This window comes from Otolemur garnettii, unplaced genomic scaffold (genome assembly GCF_000181295.1).
Source record: "Otolemur garnettii isolate 467f Iridium unplaced genomic scaffold, OtoGar3 scaffold00032, whole genome shotgun sequence".
NCBI classification, from domain to species: Eukaryota; Metazoa; Chordata; class Mammalia; order Primates; family Galagidae; genus Otolemur; species Otolemur garnettii.
Window position 1 is genome coordinate 7,291,434 of NW_003852427.1, and position 17,955 is coordinate 7,309,388.

Below are 17,955 nucleotides of genomic sequence, written 5' to 3' on the forward strand. Positions count from 1 at the left end.
TCTTCCTTTAGGAAGCCTTATCACAGCCTCAAGATGCCTGGGTTTCCAGCTCTCCAACACCCATCAGCCTATAGCATCAGGTTGTTTACTTGTCCTCCTCTTTCACTGATCACAGAAAATGTAACCTTAATCATTTCCAGGCACAAATACTGTCATTTCTAGTTTGAATATAATTGTTCAGGATCCCCCAACTCCCACTCTTTCCCTGAGTAGCACCAAGTCCAAGGAGTCGTAAATGCCTCAGCTTCACACAGAACTCCTGGTGTCTGCTCACAGGAAGAGTCCTTGTTGGCATCTGAGATGTGTTACTTTCTCCCTCTGGTTTGGTTTCTGACATCACCTCTCGATGCTTGCTGAGATGTTTGTGCTATTGGTCTTTGTCTTCCTTGTCTTGAGCACAGGACCCTTTTTCTTTGCCATTTGCCCTCAGCCACATCCTTGAGCCCCATGGCTGTACTCCTGAGCTTCTACAGGACTGAGGAAGACTCAGGGGAGGTTATCCCATTCCAGGCCCTGTTTGCTCAAACACGCCCTGCCACTGTTTTTGCTTCACTACATCTCTACCATCTTGGGGGCTATGAAACTCTTAGGGACCTCCTTTTCCCTGCTGGTTCTTACCTGGGAGTGATACATTCCTGAACTAATGTGCTCTACAATAATGTTACCACAAACTTAAAAAAACACACATTAATTATGTCATAGTTTCTGTGAGTCAGAAGTCTGGCCACTGCTTAGCTACATCCTTTGCAAATCTGCTATCAAGGTGTTAGCCAGGGACTATGTTATCATCTGAGGCTTACCTGGGCAAGAACTGCTTCCAAGCTCACATGGTTGTTAACAGCATTCAGTTCCTTTCAGTATTTTATTTTATTTTTTTAATTTTTTAACTTCCTTATGAAAGGGCTTTTGTGCCCTATTTTTTTTATTAAATCATGTGTACATTAATGTAATTATGGGGTACAATGTGCTGTTTTTATATACTATTTGAAATACTTAAAAAAAACTGGTTAACATAGCCTTCACCACATTTTCTTAGTTATAGTGTTAAGACATTTATATTCTACACTTAACAGACTTAACATGTACCCTTGTAAAATGCACCATAGGTGTAGTCCCACAAATTACCTTCTCTCCATCCATCCTCCCTCCTCCTCTCCCCTCCCCCCACTTCCTCTTTCCCCTTCATCTTGGGCTGTGGTTGCGTTATGACATTTATATGGAAGTGTGGGTGTTTATAAATTGGTTTCATAGTAGGGCTAAATACATTGGATACTTTTTCTTCCATTCTTGAGATACTTTGCTAAGAAGAATATGTTCCAGCTCCATCCATGTAAACGTAAAAGAGGTAAAGTCTCCATTTTTTAAAAGTCTGCTTAATATTCCATAGTGTACATATACCACAATTTATTAATCCATTCATGGGTCAATGGACACTTGGGCTTCTACCATGACTTAGCAATTATTATAAATTGGGCTGCAATAAACATTCTGGTGAAAATATCTTTGTTATAGGGTATCCTTTCAGTATTTTAGATGAGGGGCTTCAGTTTCTTGCTGGGTATTGGTTAGAAGTTGGTTGGGGACTATTCAGTTTCTTAGCACATGAGTCCTCTCTGTAGACAACTTACAACATGGCAACTGGCTTTATTTATGGTCATCAAGGAAGAGTGTCCCTTGCTAGCTGATGTAATAATCATATGTAATGTAAACGCATGTACATAATAATGTAGATCTGTCACTTTTGCCATGTTCTATTGGTTAGAAGCAAGTCTCAGGGTTCATTCACACTCAAGGGGAGGGATTTATTCAAGGACATGAATACCCAGGAGGTGGGGATCATGAAGGGATACCTTAGGGTCTATCTGGCCACTATAGAGTTTGATTCCTGGACCTAGAATGCCGCCTTGAGGGGCCCTACTTCTTAATTAATCTCTGACTCTTCCTGCACTTCTATGTCCCTTCCTAGCCTGGGGTGTCTTGGGTGGGGCAATAGACTTACTCTTCCTCAGGCACATCTTCTCAATAGAACCTTTTGTAGAATGCGAGCTTTTTGCATTCAAGATCCAGGCTTTTGAGATTTTAAGCTATTTTCTCTGTCAGAAATTCCCAAACTCAAAAGCTGGAAACTAACTTTCTTGCTTCTTATTTTTTATACTCTCCCTTTATAATGCAATAAGCCCAGACTTTCCTAGCTGCTGCCTGAGAAGTAGGGAAAGGTCATAGGCAAAAGAGAATGACTGGAAATAACATCACTATGTTCTGATGTAATACACGGGGATCTGCTGGACTGAACGGGGATACAATGTCAGAGACTTGGATGCAGATCCTGGCTCTACCACTTACTATTGTGATCTTGGGCAAGTCACTAATTTCCTATGACCCCCAGTTTCTTTCCCTGTAAATTAGAGACAATGAAACCTACTTTTATAATGTTTTGAGGAATAATTGTAGTAAAGTTGGTAAAAGCTCCTTGGAAAATTATAAAGTGCCTTGTACATATGTATTACTATTACAGTTGTTGATTCTCTGATGGGTGGTTGAAATTAGCACAAGTGTACAATGAGCCCCTCCAACAGGGATCAGAGACAATACTTAATTCTGGCAAGGCTTCTTTATAGTTCTGACGTTAGCAAAGAAAGCCTATGCCTTTATTACAGGTTAATAGCAGATGCTGACTGTAGACTTGTTGCTGTGTCTTGGGCAAGCCCTGGTTTGACTGGAGAGTTTACCAACTTAGTGTCAGTATAATAGATGGTAATATTATGTGTGTGTATGCCTCTGGTAAATTAAAGAGGTAATGAATGACCATTCAGATTCCTAAATCTAGGCCTACCAACCCCAGGAATGTTATTTCAAAATGCCATTTGGACAATTTATTCATTCTCTGCACAATGTTCTTTCTATCACAACAGCATTACAACCTATCTTGTTCCTGGTCCCAGGCTCTGTGCCGGGTAGAGTTATATTATGCATAGACTTGCAGAAGAATCTTTTTCTTTTTTGACTTGCTCAAATAATATTAATTTTAATAAGTATTTATGGAAACCCTGCTGTCATTGCATGGTATAGACGACACAAACAGGTTATAAAATTCCTTTGACTTTCTCCTGAAAATCTCATCTTCTGTTGCCTAGTAGCTCATCTTTTTCTAGGAGGAAGAAATTGATATATCAAGTTGCAGACCCGGCTGAAGGCCTATAAAATGAGAGAAGGAGCCTGTTATATAGGTATGAAATTAGGGCCCTACTGATGGAAAGAACTTCTTGATAGGACTGTCTCATTCTGGCTTCAGAGGTTTTGAATTTGTCCTTCTGTAGTTGATCTAAAGGTCCTTGTTTTCTTTTTGGGGTTTTTCCACATCATTGCTCTTTAAACCTAGCTGAATTGACTTGTAGTCTGAGTAAATGGCATTATTTGTTTAACATTCACAGCAGAGTGGCTATGGGTTCACATTGACCTGAGAAAAAGAAAAAGGGAGGGTGGTTTAATGATCCTAACTAGTGATACTTTGGGCAAGGGAGAACTTGGCGTGGTTAGCAAAGGGACAACATCAATTCACAGGATCCAGAGTGAGAGGCCCAGCTTGCTCCACTCTACAGAGCAGTGATGCAGGGATGGGGGTGCCAGCGTCTGGGAGGCTTCACTAGCCCAAGGGACACAGGTGACCAAGCAGTTAAGTACTACTCTCAGGCCTATTTCACATTGCCTTCCTCTAGCTCACCTTGCAAGGAATAGGTAAAGGCAGATGAGTTACTGACATTTGTTCCAAGCCCAGTGTTAGGGACCTTATAGGAGCAACCTTATTTAATCACAATAAGAACTATATGAAGCATGAACAATGGCCATGACTTTTTTAAGAATAGCTTATAAGACTCACACAAGGAGAATTAAAATCTTAAGAATTTCTCAAACATTGAACTCAGTTTGCAAATTCTTCTGGCAATATTTCAAGAATTTTTAGCCCAATACATTAAATTTTTGGTCACTTCTGTTCAAAACAACTATGACTAGGTCTGATGGGCACAGACCAGAAGTGTATTTTATCCAGGGCTTTGAAATGGCAGGTATCTGGCCTGTGGTAGTCTCACATTTGCTTTTGCATTTGCTTCTGTTACAAATTCTCATGTTCATCTCTTTTCCCATCTTAGTGTGGGCTTGGTGCTTATCCTGGGAGTAGAGGCATCTATCTACCTTGGTCACATTGGCCCCACTTTTGCCCTTGCCTTGCTGCTGACACCATGAGTTCATGTGCAGAGTTTCCTTTGATCTGGCTGGGTAGGCTTTGCCAGCCTTGGTTCTCAGGTCTGCTTGCTGTGGTTACCCCCAGGGTGGCTCATGGATGTTTATTCCCAGTAACTATCTGCTTTCCATTTGGGACTCCTACAGCCAGGCCCATAACCCCTCACTTTCATCTCAGCAAGGCTGCTGACTGTGTCTCAGAGCTGTAGCATAGTGAGGGTGCCAGTCCCCTTCATTCTCAGATCCTTTCTGCCCAGCCTGCACTTGGCCTAAGGAGGTGGTTAGGCTCCTACAGAGCATATCCTTCCTTCTCTCAAAACCCTGGTCCTTCTTCTCTGTCTTAGAATTCCTCCATCTGCTGTGGAGTACAAGGACCAGCCCTCTGTATTGGCATTTTCATTTCAAGTTTTTCCTATCTCATACCTATGAAGCATCCTTTGACCTTAAAAGATAAAGAATGCAGCACATTTGTTCCCAATGGTAACTATTACTATGTCTACAGATGTCCCTTTAATTGCAGAGCCTGGGCAGGATGGTAGCTGTGCAGTAGGCAGCATATCAAATAATGGTATAAAATATTTTGCTATGCTAATGTTACCCCATTTCAAAGATGATAATATTAAGCCTCAGAGAGGCTGAATAATTGACCAAGCTGGGGCAAAACCTAGAATTATCTTACAGTAGATGCTTTCTCGCTGAGATCAAGCTACTCTGTAGAGGAGATCAATGCTGGATTCTGGGTGGGTGCAAGAAGGGCCTTGTAAGGCTGACAGGCCCAAAAGTCACACTGGAGTTTTGGTCTTCAAGTGTAACAGAGACAAGAGTCATCATTAGAAGACTGGCTCTGTCAGGTGCGGCTATGTGAACTGTGTTCAATGTACAGGTAACAGGCAGGTCTGGCAAACAGGTTCCTGCTGCTTCAGCCGAAGCAGGAAGGAGCAGATGGTGAGTGGATTCCCAAGTATGATGGCAGTGCTGTGCATTCAAGGAATCAGAGAAACCAATAAGAATTCCCAAGTAGGTTTTGTCCAAGAAGATGGCTGAAAGAGACAAAGAAGGAAGAAATAAGAGGAAATTCTTGACTTCTGAGGACTTATAATCATCAGGTATAAATATAATATTGGGAGGCCACAGGCCATAGACCAAAGGCACATGAATTCCCAGCTTCCCAGAAAGATACATTAATTGTCCGAAATGTAATAGAGAACTTCCAGTTCAAGGTGGTCGACTGAACCCATGTACTTAACTTCTACTGTCTATTCAAATATGGCTGAAATGATAGAAGAAATAAAAGAAGTTATAAACCCTCCAGGACAAAGAATACAAGAGAAAACAGACTTTCAGACATTGATATTTGGAAGCCTCCACGTAAAAGGCTGCATTACCACATGATCCCTTGTAAAGCCTGTCAGCCAACAAGCCCCAGCTAGGCACACAGAGCTTTTGGGACTTCACTCTTGGATAGAAAACAAACAAATAAACAAAAGCAACCCCCTAAACCCAAACAGAAACCCCTCATCAGGCATTTGAAAAAAGTTTCATATGGGAAAGACTCATTGTGACCAAAACAAGCAAATAGAACACAATATCTGTGAGGAAGCCCAAATAAAAAAAGGGGAAGGAAACTTAAAACAACCTCTATAATTAAATATCCTCAGAGACATGAGGTAATATTATATGGGGTATCTTCAGAGAGATAAGAAGTGATAACATGGAAGTGTTCCTGGGAAGTTAAAATATGATAAAAATGATGTATTTAATAAATGAGTTGGGAGATAGCATTGGGGAAGATAATGTGAAAGATAACCTCTCAGAAATTGAATGAAAAGCCATAGTGATGGAAAATAGGAAAGAAAAGATAAGAAAACTGGAGAATCAGTTCAGGATATCTACATTTGACTAACAGGGGTCCCAAAGAAAGAACACGAAGGAGAAGAAATGATCACAGAAACAACACAAGAGCAATTTCCACAACTATTGGACAGCAATTCTGGATGTAAAGGTCCAGCATAATGTAGATTAACAGATTTTGGCTACCAAATGCATCTTCATGTAATTTCAGAGCACCAGGAATATGGAAAGAGTCTACAAACTTCTAAGGAGTCTACAAACAACTTGAGGAATCAGAATGGCATGGAACTGACCAGTAGAAACCTTGGATGTGGGAAGACAATAAGTCTTTCAAAATTCTAGGAAAAGGCATTTCAAGCTAGGATTCCATATTCTGCCAAAACATTAATCATGTGCGAGGGTAGAATGACATTGTAGGCATATAAGTCCTTGCGAATGTGTCTCCTTTGCATGATTTTCAGAAAGTTGCGGGTGTGTGCTCCAAATGAAACTACAAAACAAGAAAGAGAAGAGCAACAGGTTAGTGCAGGGAGAGGCAATGCAGGAGAGAGGCAAAGGGAATTCCTTGGATGATGGAATGTAAAGTTCCAGGACTATCGCTACTAAACCTACTTGGTAGGTTTAGAAAGCACCAGCTGAGATGTGAGCAAAAGGCTGCAGGGCTCCAGGAGGAATGTCTCCAGTAAAACTCTGGGCACTAGTAGATTGCCCAATATATTTAATGGCATTGAGATGGTCCATATCTCCCATAGGAGGAAGTTGATGTATAAAGTATAAAACAGAAAACTTAAGGAATAATAATATATTAGCATTATTGAGAAATAAGCAATCAGAAGAAACAGTTAAAGAAACTGAAAATGGTTGGCTTTGAGGAGTGGGATTCAGAGATACAGAGGGGATTGTCCCAAGGACTAATGTTTTCATTCAAATCTATAGTTCTATTTAAAAGTATGTATATGGATAATTTTGAATTTTTCTGATCTTTGGCAATTTGAGCTTATGAAAATAGCAATTTCACATGGTTCAACTTAACAAAAATTAAATTACATAGATAGGTGAGAGAATCATTGAAGAGTGATGATATACAAAGAAAGACAAATACTGCTTGATCTCACTTATGTGAAATCTAAAAACATTAAACTCATAGAAGCAGAGAGTAGCCTCACTGGAGGCTTGGGGTTGGGGGTTTGGGAAGAGATCAGTCAAGGATACAAAATTTAACTTAGGAGGAATAAACTGGAGAGATCTATTGTACAACATGTGACTATACTTAATAACAATGTAATGTGTCCTTGAAAATTGCCAAGAAAATGGATTTCAAGTATTTTCACCACACAAAAATGATAAGTATGTGAGGTAATGCATATGTTAATTAGCTCATTTAGTCATTCCACAATGTATACATATTTCCAAATATGTACATGATAAATATGTGTATATTTACTTGTCAAATAAAAATAAAGTTCAGGAAAAAAAGAGTAATGCTATACATATTGGTATTGATTTGTTCCATAGCATTATAAAAATGAAGGTTTTTCATCAAGATAGAAAAAGGAAAATAAAGAAAATTATAAGCATTTTGGTATAACTCACTGGATGAGAACATGTGCTATCTCTGCCCTTCTAGTGCCCTGGGTATTTGTATGTGAATTGTTTTTTTATGACAATGTTGCATCTCCCTTCTTTAGTTGTCTATGATTTCAGCCATAGTTGTGGTTTCATTCTTGATTATTTGAAAACAATTTCTTGATGCCAATTCTTTCTATTTAGATAATCATCTATATCTATTCTTTACATCCCTTTGTCCCCAAACCTTCTCCTTCCTCACTTGGTTCAGATATCCTGGGAGAGGCTGTGTAGAATTCAACACTGCTGGCGTTAGCAGAGACACAATGGCATGCTGCATAGTGCTGGATCAGGACCTTGGACAGCACACAAACACACACTACCTGGGGAACTGCTCCCAAATGTCTGGAAACCCCAGAGCATCTCTGTTTCTGTTGTATACTCTTAGCTGCAGCTAGTTAGGACAATGATAATGCAGTATGCAATCTGGCACAGTAAGATTCTCTCCTCTGGGATGTGGAATCAAACTTTAAGGTACAGTTACTTAGTTTAATGTAGCTGCAACATCATGACTCAGAAACTGGGGTTTTCAGTCCATTCTGCGGGCTGAGAGTCAGGAGAGCCAGTCTGTAGAGACAGGACAGTGAAGGAGATTTGCAGAGAAGATAAGAGATGAGAGATAGAATTGAAATCATGATGACTTACAGTTCCACCTTCCAGTTCTTTTTTGAGAAATGTTGCATGCTTCCTCTTGGGTTATATAAGACAGCTTAGTGGCCTTAAAATAAATAACCCCCCACCACCTTCCTCTGCTTAAGCTAGATTGAGTGGGTTACAGCTAGTTACAACCATGAGAACACTAAGAGGTACATCTTAATCTCCAGAATTCTATAATTCAAACATATAGGACTGTTTATGTTTTCAGGGGATGGGGAACATGGGATCTAGAAGTTGGTGGGGGTACTTGGAGGGATTCTGTGTGGGTCAACTTAGTGAATATAATAAGAGATTTTCCCAATTCACAGGTATGCCTGGGAGAGAGACTGACTACACTAGCTAAATATTATTTTACTTCAAGTTTTGATGTAGTTGAAGTGTAGCAGATAGTTTGAAAGCCTAAATTAGTCCAGCTAATGGACTGTGGTAAGGGGTGATGCCTTGTTTGATGAAGATTTTTCTTTCTGGTGTTCAGTGTGTGCAGTGTGGAATCCATTTTAGGAAGCTCCTGTCTGTATTAATTTCTTCTCATGCTTAGTATTTTTCTTCCTTCCTCTGTTCTGTCTGAGCTGATATGATGTCATTTGGGCTGTATTAAACATTTTTTTGAAAAAGAGTGAACATTATACATTTCATCCAAAAAATGCTATTTCTAGGTCTACAATTCATCTCTGCCATGGCATTTTCCTGGTTCCTAAAGGACTGTGGTACAGACGTACCCTCTCCCCCTCCTCCCTTTCACCTTGGATTCAGCACTAAAAAATGTAAAAGACGTTAATAAGGCAGGAGATGCTTTATGCCACAGGGTATAGATGATACTATTGGAAATGAGGAATCTTCTTCCTGAATGTTGTAAATTTGTTACTTTTCTGAGTCCGCTGGTGGCAGCTCAGCATGGGGCCCCGTTATCTCCCAGCCCAAGCAGCTGGCTTTGGGCGCAAGTCTAGACTAGGAGAGATTGCTTTGTGGCCCCAGTGGGGCATTTCACAATTTCTTTTTCCTTGAGAAACTTTAAAAAACCATCCAGGCTCCACTACCTGTGTACTTCATTTAGAGCTTTTATCATGTGATTCAGTTCAGGAAATGCAGTAGCCAGACTCCTGCTGTGGAGAGGGTGAAAAGTGTTACCCTGTTGTAGGCTGGTGCCTGGGACCCAGGATGCAGTGGGTCTGGGAATCAGGCCAGTTTGGCCTAAAAAACACTTAACACCTGCTGTATGAGAATAATTCTGCCAGGTTACAGAGGTCAATAAAAGGTGGTCTGTGCTCTCAAGGAGCTCATAGTTTAGTGATGAAGACGGAAAAATAAACAAATAATATATAATGGGTAAAGTGCAGGGAGAGAAGAAATACAGGAACAGGAGGAGGGGTGTCTAGAGCTGATAGATGGGGAAGGGTGAGTAACGGATTATGAAGGGAGGTGGCCATTTGATGTGAATCTCAAAGAACACGTTGGAATAGCCGGGAATAAAAGTAGGGGAAAAGCATTTGAGGCAGAGAGAACACCATAAAGAAAACACAGAGGTGTGGAACGAGTGCCTATTTGACAGACAAATACATTTTAAGTATTCAGGAGAAGGGAAAATATAAAAGAGAAGTCTGGAGAGACCAAGTGGTTGTATACATGTACCAAGAATTTTCTCCTGTAGGTGCTGGGGAACCATCAAAGCAAGGATGCGGCTTATGTAGGCTGAGGAGTTCACCTCAGCCGGAGTGGGGCTCAGTCCCAATAGTCCTGGGAGGGATCTTGTGGAGAGGTAGAACTGAGGGCTGGCAGCAAGGGAGCTGGGCACCTTCAGGTGTTGAGGGTGTGCATGAAACTAGGGTGGTAGGGAATAGCCAGGTGGGCAGAGGGCGGGGGAGAACCAAGCTGGATACACAGGCCCTAGATCTGAAGTCTACACTGTGACATCATGCTCAAAGATTTTCAGGCAAGTATGTGTAAGAGGGCAAGAATAGTCCTATGTAGGAAAGAATAGGTCAGAAGTGAGGCCAAATCAGCACCAGGCACAGGAAAGACATATTGGGAGTTGTGGCCTCTGCCTTTCACCACCTGTCCCTAACCACACCTCCGATGTTAGGCAATGACAAGTTTCCACTCTTAAGTCCCTACCCAATATGTTGGAGGTACCAGCTGATTATCAGACAGCTGACATAGTCTGGTCAGTAGATATGGTGGTTTGGGCCAAATAGTGATGATGGAGGTAGAGACAAGCAGACAGGTTGTGATGTATTTTGTGGATTGACACAGACTTAGTTATGGGTTGGATATGCGGACGAGCAAGAAGGTGTCTCAGGACTGAATCCTAGATTTCTGGCTTTTTAGTAGAGGTTGGTAGAGTGGTACCAAATATTTACATAGTATATTAGTTTGCTAGGGCTGCTGTAACACAGTGCCATGGATTAGGTGGCTTGAACAACAGAAATTAATATTCTCACAGTTCTGGAGACTAGAAGTTGATTCCTTGAAGAATCTGCTGCACACCTCTCTCCTTGCCTTGGGGATGGCCTCTCGCTGTGTCTTCATGTTGTATTTCTTCTGTATGTGTCAGTGTCCTTCCCAGCTTCTTTTTCACTATTTTTTAATAGTGTCCTTCCCAATTTCTTCTTTTTTATAATCCAGCTATATTGGATTAGGGCCCACCCTAATGACCACACTTTAACTTAATTACTTCTTTTTTTTTTTTTTTTTTTTTGAGGTTTTAAAAAATTGTTTCAGCTTGGCTCAGTGCCTATAGCTCAGGTTGAGTTTTGGAACATAGTATGCTTAAAAATATGGAACACTTCACGAATTTGTGTGTCATCCTTGTGCAAGGGCCATGCTAATCTCTGTATCATTCCGATTTTAGTGTATGTGCTGCCAAAGCAAGCATGAATAGAATGTTGTGAAAATGTTTGTTAGTTTCATTTGATTAAAAGTCTAGTTTAAATGTAATGTTTCTTTGTTGGTTTCCTATCTTAATCATCTGTCTAATCTTGAGAATAGGGTGTTGAAGTTTCTCACTATTGCTGTTTTGCAGTTTATCTCTCTCTTTAGATGTAATATTTGCTTTATGAATCTGGCTGCTCCAGTGTTGGGTAATTCTACATATTTAGAATTGTTATATCCCTTTGCTGGATTGATTCCTTTATCATTACACTGGGTGAACATACAGTTTGTGTACAGTTTAAAATAGTTTAACATAGTAAATTGCACACAGACTATATGGACACCCCCCCCTTTTTTTTCTAACTATTCTTGACTTAAAGTCGGTTTTATCTGATATAAATATAGCTTCTCCTGCTCAGTTTTGGTTTCTACTTCTGTGAAAAATGTTTTTCCATCTTTTTTCTTTTGGTCTAGATATGTCTTTATTGGTAAAGTGATTTTATTGTAAATAGCATGTAGTTGGATAATGTTTTTAGCCTTTTAAATATTCCATATCTTTTAAGTGAGAATTTAGTTCATTTATGTTCAAGGTTATTACTGATATTTAAGGCTTTGTTCCTGTCACATTGTTATTTTTTTTCTGGTCATTTTCTGTATTCTTTTTCATTTATTTTTTGTTGTGGCATGGTAAATTTCTGGAGTGGTACCATTTGAGTCCTTTCTCTTTTTTTCTTTTTGTGATTGCTCTACCATTCAGTTTTATACTTTTATGTGTTTTTATGATAGTTAAGATCATCCTTTGGCTTCCAGGTTTAGGACTCTCTTGATCATTGCTTATAGAAGCAATCTAATGGTAACATTCCCTTAGAATTTATTTATCTGGGAAAGACTTTATTTTTCCTGTATTTATTGAGGATAATTTTTCTGGACAAAGTGTTCTTTGCTAAAAGATTTTTCTTTTTTTTTTTTTTTGTACTTATACTTCAAATATATTATCTCACTATTTCTTGGCTTCTAAGATTTCTGCTGAGTAATCCACTGTTAGTGTGATGGAGTCTCCTTTATAGATGACTAGAATGCTTTTCTCTTAGCGTTTTTAGGATTTTCTCTTTCTCTTTGACTTTAGACACTCTTACTATAATGTGCTACAAAGAAGATATTTTGTGTGGTAACTATGCGTGGGGATTGCTGAGCCTTCTGTATGCAAATGTCTAAATCTCTTGCTAGACTTGGAAAGTTTTCATCTATTATTTCATTATATAGGTTTTGTGACCCTTTGTCTTTTCACCCTTGATGATGCTAATAATTCTAATATTTGTTCACTTTATGTTTGAAAAGATTTGCTTATCCTGGGTGGTGCCTCAAAGGAGTAGGGCACTGGCCCCATATACCAGAGGTGGTGGATTTAAACCTGGCCCCGGCCAAAAAAAAAAAAAAAAAAAAAAAAAAGATTTGATCATCCTTTTCTATTATTATTTATTTATTTTTATCTTACTAGGTCATTTCAAAAGTCCTGTCTTCAAGTTCTGAGATTCTTTCTTCTGCTTAGTCTAGTCTATTGTTAAATCTTCCAAATGTATTTTATATTTCACTCAATAAATTCTTCAGTTCCAGCATTTCTTTTTGGTTCTCTTTTTACGAAATATTTATCCCTTTGGTAAATGTCTCATCCATAGCCTGAATTGTTTTTCTGATTTTTTTTTGTCTTACTTTTTGAGAATTCTCTTGTGTTTCCCTTTAAAAATCAGTATTTTGAATTCTCCTGGGATTTCATGAATTTTTGTTTTGATTGGAATCTGTTGGTAGAGAATTATTGTGTTCTTTTGGTGGTAACATATTTCCTTGACTTTTTACATTTCCCATGCCCTTATGTTGATATCTGCACATCTGGTTTAACAGTCACTTTCCCCAAGTTTTTGAAACTGCTTTTAAAGGAGAGGGGTTTTTCCCTTAAGATGTATATGTGTTGGTTGAGTTAAAGCATTTTGGTTTTGATTTGGGCTGCCTGAATTCATGCACTCCATGGTTTGTTTCACAGTACACAGCATCAGTGGTATCTGTGATTTCTTTAGTTGATTAGGATATAGTTATTAGTGGAAGCTATGGTGAAGTTTTGCTAGAAACTAGTTTGCCAAATGGGCCAGTCTTTGGATCCCAGCTGTGATAGTGGTGGTAGGCTCAGTATGTCTGTTCTTGGGCCTTAGAGTGGCTTATGCTGGCATCACTGTTAATAGGTTCTGGAGGGCTGAATATTGGGCCTTTTTCAGTCATTAGTAGTGTTAGCAGTTGACGAGGCATAGGGTGTATTTTCAGACCCCCGGGAAGCTGGTGTGATGTGGGTGATCACAGTAGTGGTGGAGTAATCCACTGGAATCCAATCAGTTCATGCTGATGTTGGTGGTAACTGTGACAGACTGGGCAAGAATTGGCTTGCTGGTGGCATGTGTGGATGGATGTCAATTGTACTGGTTTTAATAAGGCGAGTTAGCCTCAGACTATGGTAGGAGTGATCAGGTGGTGATGGTGGTGAACTAGGCTGGAAGTTTCTGGGACCCTGGATTGCATATTTGAATACTGGGGAGGATGGAATTGGGCCAGAAGGCTTGTTCTCAAGCCACCCAGTAGTGTATTCAGGTGCTGTGTGTGATAGGCAGAGACAGGGTTGTTCTTAGGCTGCCAGCAGAATTCTCGGCATGGGCTGTGATAGCTGTGGTTCAGGCCTGCCACCAGAGAAGGGGAGGCCCCTCCCAGCTGGGACAGCATGGGCACGTAGCTGTGAAGAGTGCAGCTTGCCCATGCCTTGGTCTCACAGCAACCCAAAGCAGGGTGGTGGGATGAGTTCCAAGAGTGTATGAGAGTACCAGTTTCCCTCTTTCTCTTTGTCCTGGTGGTTTCTTCCTGCAGCAGCATCAACCCCAGTCTGGTCTGAGGGGTGGGCCACAGACCTCTCATGGCTAATTTTTCAAAATGGCTCTTGCTGTGAGCCATTTGGGGCAGGGAGGACAGAAACCTGAAAATTAACAGAGTCTTCATTTCCCTACAAGTTAGCATAGTTTGGACATCAAGACAAGTTTCTGTCCTCCATTGCCCCAAATCATCTTCTTATTATTTTTGACTTTGCTGTGCCTGACATCTGTCAGTCCCAGAGTTTCAGCCACAAAGAAGTGCGTGAGCTCGCTTAGCAGAAGTGTTGGAGATGGTTGCTGGCAGACACTGTACAGTAAACCATACTCATTTTTGTCTGATATTAAAAAAATACCCTTCTGTGACCATTCTATTCTTTCTATCCATTTCTTCCAAGTGCTTTAAAGATAATCTACGTTTATTATCCCCACTTTCTTTTTTCCCCTCTTTCTCATAGGATGCAACCACCTGGTTTTCACCACTATCATCTTATGGACAATTTTTTACCACTCTTGTGGATTACTTTACATGCAATGAAACTTTTTCAGTATTTTCCTGATGTCCTCACTCTATGACACTGGATACTGTTGACTAGTCAGTTTCTCTTCTTTTTTTTTTCTTTTATGTTCTCTCCTTTGGTTTCTGTGCTACTGCTATATCTTGTTCCTCTTTCACCTCTCTGTCCTTAGTCTATTCCTTTCTTTTTATCTGTCCTTCAGTTTCTTGAGGTTTTGTCCTGGTTCTCTTTTTTCCTCTCTCACTCTGAGTGGTTTGTCTATTCCTATAATTTTAACTGCAATCTATCTGTCACTGATTCCCATGTCTATGTCTACAGTTGAGATCTTGCTCCTGAGACTTTAGGCCTATGTTTTCAAGTGTCTACAAGATGTCCCAAAGTATTTCAAATTTAATGTACCCCAAATTGGACTCATCCTTCCTATAAAGCTTGATCTACTTCAAGTATTACCCTTCTCAGTAAATGTTACCCCCAGCTTCTAGGGCCTTAGACATTATTCCAGACTACCTCCTCCTTCATCCTCTGCATGCAACGGATGACCAAAATGATTGCCTATTTGATCTCTCCTATTTATTTCCTTTTCTCTAGACTCTTCTAATTGGTCTCCACAACTTTAATTTCATCACACCCAATATATTCTTCAAACTCTAGTCAGTGTTATCCTTCTAAAATACGAATCTGACCATTCCATTGTCTGGCTTATAACTAGCTAAAGTCTACCTACCATCTAGAGCAGTGGTTTTCAACTTGTGGGTCATGACCCACAGGAACTGTATTAAAGGGTCATGGCATTAGGAAGGTTAAGAACCACTGATCTAGAGAATAAAGTCTAGGACTCAGCCTGCCTACATTGGCCTCCACAGTGCAGCTTCTGTCCATTTTGCCAGCCCCATCTTTAGCAGAGCTCTCCTCATACATTGTGTTTGGTGAATGAATCCATCATTCAAATCACTAATAAATGCAACAGGTGTATTGAGCAGTTCAAGACTTGCCCCTGTGGAAGCCCACTTACTATGTTCACAGTCCTATGAGAGATCTTGAATTAAAAATTTTGAAATCAGAGGTAAGATTTATTCTCTGTGACTCTGGAGGGAAGTAGCATGAATTTCAGAGAGATAGGTTTCAACTCAGCTTAAATTTCTATCAATGAGAGCTGGCCACACAAGGAAGAATTTCCCTAAAGCAGTGAGCTCCATACATCTGGAGGTGACCAAACAAGCATTGAATGACTGTGGCAGGCAGATTGGAGGAGGAACCCCTGCACTGTGTAGTGTGTTAGACCATAGGACCTCTCATTTCCCTTCCATAAGAAGGAAAAGAAGAAGAAGAAAGAGCTAGTGTTTGTTAAGCACCTACTGTGTGCTTGACATAGTGCCTAATGCCTTGTATATGTTAGTTCATTTTCCTCACAGTCACCCTTAGTGAAAGTGCTATTATTATCTCCATTCTATTGATGAGGAATCTAAGGCTCAAAAAGGTGAAATCACTTTTCCAAGGCCACACAGAAGGTAAATAACAGAACTGGGTTTAGAATCCATCCTGGGATGGTTCTCAAAGTGCATTCCCCAAATATCAGCATTATCAACATCACCTGGGAGTTTGTTAGGAATGCAAATTCTTAGACCTTATCTCAGATCTCCCAAAACAGAAACTCAGGCTAGGGCCCAGCCATCTCTGCTTTAAACAAAGCCTCCAGGTGACTCTGATGTCCACTAAAGTTTGAGAATCACTCCTCTAAGGAAATTTTCATCATATTTGATTATGTACATGGGAAATTATTAGGAATAAAATTTACTTCAATTTTTTGAGGACATTTGAAAATTTACTTCAATTTTTTTTGAAAAAATATCTACTCTCATCCTATTACTGTATCAACATCAAGTCCACCGCCCTGTAGTGTGGGGCAGGCTAGGAACTTCATGGTAGGTATAAGCATCCAAAAGCTCCCAGCAGATTGTAGTTCTGCAGATTTAGTTTGGTAATTCAGAACCAATATTTCCCTGGGAATAGCTTCTTGTAGCTTCATATATCGTTTCATGTAAGGAACAATATGAATAGGGGTGAAGGAAAAACAAAACAAAATATTAAAAAAAAACCCAGAATACTCTCCAATTTAAAATATGAAGAAGTTGCCACAAACCTTCCCATCTCCTTTTTATGTATAATAGAATGAGGTCAATAAAATCAAGAGAAATTTTGAGTTTTAAAAAGAAGCCAGATAGAACTGCTGGTAGTATACTATCATTTATTTTGTTAGTTCAGCAACATTTCGAGTGAGATCCAGACATTATATAGCATTTTAAAATAATGCAACCTTGCTCCCAATGCAAGTGGCAAGAGCGAGAGGTCTCCATGGAGCTTTGCTAAAGGAAAAAAAAAGAAATTAAAAACCATCTACTAATGTGCTGGCGAGTAATGAAATAAGAATCTGACACTTGGTGCATTGAAATGCAAACAAGATGTCCCTGTGTTACCCTGGCAATTCATCATAAAGGCTGGTGCATTTCTGCTTATTATACATGAGGTGCAGTGAATTATTACCAGGCTGGTTATTCTAACAAACTTTTCAAACTATGTACACTATAGGGTCAAAAGAGATTTATATGTTTGTGTGTGTGTCTACACTCATGCTAGGATAGACATATAGAAATGTATGTTTCTTTGCCTATGAGTACATGAAGTCAAATTTATCAAGATTGCAAATGAGAAATTCAGGTGATGACCTAGGTATTTGGAAGCATTCTCTCACTCCCTCTATATGTGTGTGTGTGTGTGTGTGTGTGTATATATATATATATATACAATTTTTTTTTTAATGTATAAACACTCTTGGAAGTCGTATCATCCATGTTTCTTCCCAGCTGATAGCTCTTTACTCTGCCCACCACAGTCAGGTATATCCACAGAATTGCATTTAGTAGTGAAGACAGGGGTCTATCATCTGTCTATACCCTGTCAGTACTTGTCTTGATTGCTTTAGTTCTTTCACATCCACATTTGCCTGTACACAGAGCTCTGGAAGGATCTTCTTATCTGAAGAGTATGGAAACATTTTCTGATTCATAGAATAATCCCTATCATCATGTTCAAACTACAGACTGGTCTCTGCTTTCTCTGAAGTCTTCTTGTTGGTTGGCTTGGGGAAGCTTTTTAAACATGAAGATTCCAGAGACGACCAGAACCCAGGGAATCAGAATCTCCATGGTGGGTCCATGGATCTCTGATTAAAAAGTTCCACATGTGATTTTGATGATGAGCTGTGTCTGGGAACTGTTGGTCTACTTAAGATAAAC

General features: G+C 39.7%; 1 pseudogene; it reads right to left on the reverse strand.

Annotated features, from left to right (window-relative positions):
* Nucleotides 1–11,141: 11,141 nt before the first annotated feature.
* On the reverse strand, nucleotides 11,142–11,241 carry LOC111725178 (annotated as a pseudogene).
* Between the last annotated feature and the right edge of the window lie 6,714 nt (nucleotides 11,242–17,955).